Source organism: Phalangium opilio, unplaced genomic scaffold (genome assembly GCF_054372755.1).
Source record: "Phalangium opilio isolate 3A_F unplaced genomic scaffold, DU_Popi_V2 ptg001170l_1, whole genome shotgun sequence".
Taxonomy (NCBI): Eukaryota; Metazoa; Arthropoda; class Arachnida; order Opiliones; family Phalangiidae; genus Phalangium; species Phalangium opilio.
The window spans coordinates 8045001-8050071 of record NW_028324255.1 but is presented as its reverse complement, the minus strand read 5'-3'; positions in this window follow the sequence as shown (position 1 = coordinate 8050071).

The window sequence follows — 5071 nt, the reverse complement described above, 5'->3', positions numbered from 1 at the left end:
TTAAAGGATTATACAGGACCAGATTAATCAAATTATAGGATAATGCAGGACCAGATTAATCAAATTTTAGGATTATACAGGACCAGCTTAATCAAATTATTGGATTATACAGGACAAGATAAATCAAATTATAGGATTATACAGGACCAGATTAATCAAATTAAAGGATTATACAGGACCAGATTAATCAAATTAAAGGATTATACAGGACCAGATTAATCAAATTATAGGATAATGCAGGACCAGATTAATCAAGTTATATGATTATACAGGACCAGATTAATCAAATTATAGGATTATACAGGACCAGATTAATCAAATTATAGGATTATACAGGACCAGATTAATCAAATTATAGGATTATACAGGACCAGATTAATCAAATCATAGGATTATACAGGACCAGATTAATCATTTTATAGGATTATACAGGACCAGATTAATCAAATTATAGGATTAAACAGGACCAGATTAATCAAATTATAGTATTATACAACACCAGATTAATCATTTTATAGGATTATACAGGACCAGATTAATCAAATTATAGGATTAAACAGGACCAGATTAATCAAATTATAGTATTATACAACACCAGATTAATCAAATTATAGTATTATACAACACCAGATTAATCAAATTTTAGTATTATACAACACCAGATTAATCAAATTATAGTATTATACAACACCAGATTAATCAAATTATAGTATTATACAACACCAGATTAATCAAATTATAGTATTATACAAAACCAGATTAATCAAATTATAGTATTATACAGGACCAGATTAATCAAATTATAGGGTTATACAGGACTCGTAAATGATTTGATTTAGAGTGTGGATAATTTTATTTTATTGAGAGCGTAAAACACTTTAAATAAGCGTTACATCGCACCTAGATCTAAACAAATACTGAAGGTCTCACACAGACAGATTTAGATTTGCTTGAAACAGTGACTATTAATTAAATGAAACTGTAAGCAAAAAGAGACTTAAAAGTGAATGATAATGACTAAATCAAGCAATTTAAAAGGGTCGGGTAGGAAGAGATGTTTTGAGAGATGACAGATTTTCAAAACTCTTTTTTTATAATTGAATATATTTTAAAGGTCTGTGCTATAATTCACTTCAATCTTTGGGCTTAGATATTTAAATGAAAGGTCAGACACGAAATTCAATTGCTTTATTTTGGAGTTCAGCTCAGAATGCAAAGTAATTGTAATCATTTCACATAAAAACCTTAAAAATCGTATAAATTCAAATTTTGAGAATTGAAGATAAAACTTCCTGAGCGAGCGAAGCGAGGTCCGCGATTTTTTTGGTATCACGAACTGAGATATCACTAATTCTGCGTTTAAAACGTCATACAGCTGGGATCATAAACAATTACTTTGAAATCACAAAAATATAGGACTTTATTGGACGATTTGTGAAATTGTAGGGCACTTTATAAAATATGGGACAATCAGTCTATAAGGAAAATTTTGAAAGGGCCCCCAAAAGCTATGGGCCCGCCCGCAGTTGCGGGCTCTGCTCCCCTGTAGTTACGCCACTGCATCGCAAAGCCAACTTCTTAGCCAAGGCTTAATGTACACCGCGGCTGACCGCGCAGACAGACGCGACTCGCGAGCCATTTTCGCTCCCAAAATCACAAGATAAAAATAGTGCTAACCCGGAATATGGGAAATTAATGCGCATGGGCGCTAAACATTGGGGTAACTATTTCTTTGGGAGTTAAGCGGTGTATAAATCCGCTGAGCTTTACGGCGAAACTTTGTTGTTACGGGCTTTTTATCTAGTTTCGTACTTCTCCCCCCCCCCGAAGGGGGGTTATTATGAACTCCTGATTATAGTGATTACCCATTTTAGGGATTATCCCCTCGAATTACCTTTAGCAATGCTAAAGTAATCAAACGCATAACGCTTCTTTTTTAATACCACCTACTAACACTAGTGCTTAGCCGTTAGGCCTTTAACACCAGGAAGAATTGAGCGGGAGACCCTACGCGGCCCAGCACTGACGGGGGCCGCTAGGTCGTATGTGTAGAAGCAGGGAAGGAATGTGGTTTACTTGGGAGGTGACGGAAGGTGGAATTGGGGTAAGTCACCTCCCTCGGACACGGGACAGCCGGCACCTATAGGGTAGGAACGCCGACATGTGCCGTATTCCCTCAAACTTTGCCGACCAGAAGCTTGGCTTACAGGAGTACGCCACACTCCCGGCATATATAACGCTCATTTAACTCTATGTTAGCTCATCCAAACCCACATTTGAATTAACCGAAAAACGTTCCGGTCAAACATAGCATAGATGGCGATAGCTACCAAACGAGAACGAAACACAGGAGGAACGCGGTAGGAAATGGGGAAAATCGTTATCCATTTAATTAGCACATAAATAAAAAGAAAATAAATATAAAAACCCCAAACATACAAATTCATAAGTATCCGATCCCACAGATAAAAATTCAAAAGTATCCGACCCCAGAGATTAAGATGGACCCCACCAAGGGGGTCTCGATCGGATCTAGGAATTTTCAATTTTCTGTCTCTCGACGAAAGTTCGTCTGCTTATGGTCCGCGTTCTATAGATGTGACGTCATACGTGGAGAATTTTTTAAACGTAAAAGCGGGAATATTGACTTCGCTGTTTTTGGTATTAATATTCTTTGAATTATAATTTATTTATTAGCTTATTTAAAAGTATTTTTAAGGAAGACAACCTTTTTTTTCTTATTTAAAAGTATTTTTAAGGAAGGCAACGTTTTTTTTCTTATTTAAAAGTATTTTTATGGAAGACAACCTTTTTTTTCTTATTTAAAGTGTTTTGTGGATTTGTTTTAAAAATCAGGTACATTTGAAATTTTAAAATCAGGTACATTAGAAACAATATATATATATATAAATTTTTTAAATGAAGTACATTTTAAATAATCACAACATGCTCATTTTTAGCAAACAAATTTAAAGGTTTTTTTAGCTGCTTTTATATTTTGGTTTGGTTCCAGAATTAGCTGGTTTAAAAACTTCATACGGATAAAAGTACGCATTTTCACAAATGTAACAGTTATATCTCTTGGGCATGTCGTAAATTGTTGACACACCTTATCCACAACATTTCGAACAACTCCAACCTCATTTGACATTGTTTGTTTAAGATCATTGTAAAGCTTTAATACTTTCTCACTTGAATTATTTTGTAGACTAGAATCGTGTAAATTATCACAGGCTTTGAGAATTTCAGTATTAACATTGAATAATACGCTATTGGTCGTGTTGTTAGTACTTGACGATTCGGTAGTAATACTAACGTTGATAATGTTGTTACATGACACACTTGAGCCAGAGGAAATAGTAACATTGGACGTATCAATAGTAACATTGGACGTATCAATAGTAACATTGGACGTATCAATAGTAACATTGGACGTATCAATACTAACATTGGGCGTATCAATAGTAATATTGGGCGTATCAAGAGTAACATTGGACGTATCAATCGAAACATTGGACGTATCAATAGAGCTATTTCAGTGGGGGAAAAATTTCGTCTGATACGAAAATTGGGCCTGCCTTTGAGTGTAGGGCGGCCATTTTATGAGGGTTTTCTCTATGGGCAAACAGCATTGGTGACGTAGCCATTACCCCCTCTGAAATAGCTCTATAGTAAATACGTTGGAAGTTTCATTAGATAATATACCTGATTTGGATGAAATCTTGGTAGATTCTAACAGTTCTGAATTTACTAACTCATCAATAAGTTTTCTTCTTTCTCTACATCTGGCTCTAGAATCTCTTGCTTCTGAACTTTTCACACACACTGACTGTTTGTATGGTAACTTCATAGAAGGTACTGCGCTTGAATTTAACCGTCTTTTAGGCTTCGTTCCCATCAGTTCAGCTTTAAAATCTCTTACAAAATCTTCGTATTTGAAATGTTCCGAGCAAATTCTTGCATAAGTAGTATTAATTTTAGGATTGTAACATTTAGAAATCCATATTCTTCGGATTTTTGAGTCCTTTGGTAATGTAAAGTAACTGATATGATTCTTGTCCACATTTTTAGAAGTTATGGAAAATTTATTATCACATCCAGTTATTGCACACTTTGCTCCACCGTACAGCATGTTAAATATTTTATTTAGGTCATTAAAACAAGTTAAAAAATAGGAAATAATCAAAATTAATTGATTTTATCTAAGCCTTGTCCATAACTTATAGCCTCTACGCTGTATGTTTGAGCTATGGTCGTCTGCAGAATCTCCACCTACTACGTCACAGAGAGAGTCAGGGAGAGACCAATCAAATAACGAGAAAAAATCGAAAGAAAACGGCGGGATCGAGGCAACCTTATATAGCGCTTTCTTTACGAACCTTGACCACAACCCACCCATAGGGGTAACTGAGCTCGGTTAGAGATTTAATATTAATTGAAAAAAAATTCGGATCGCAGCCGAGAATAGAACACGCGTCGCTCACGCAGTAGACAGACATTCTACCACTGAGCCATAGAGACTTAAGAGAATACCCGAGTTTTTATTATTTAGCTCTATGTCTAAAATGTCGGGGTGATGTGGGGTGGGGTCCCAAGGTTCGTAAAGAAAGCGCTATATAAGGTTGCCTCGATCCCGCCGTTTTCTTTCGATTTTTTCTCGTTATTTGATTGGTCTCCCCCTGACTCTCTCTGTGACGTAGTACGTGGAGATTCTGCAGACGACCATAGCTCAAACATACAGCGTAGAGGCTATAAGTTATGGACAAGGCTTAGATAAAATCAATTAATTTTGATTATTTCCTATTTTTTAACTTGTTTTAATGACCTAAATAAAATATTTAACGTGCTGTACGGTGGAGCAAAGTGTGCAATAACTGGATGTGATAATAAATTTTCCGTATCTTCTAAAAATGTGGACAAGAATCATATCAGTTACTTTACATTACCAAAGGACTCAAAAATCCGAAGAATATGGATTTCTAAATGTTACAATCCTAAAATTAATACTACTTATGCAAGAATTTGCTCGGAACATTTCAAAGACGAAGATTTTGTAAGAGATTTTAAAGCT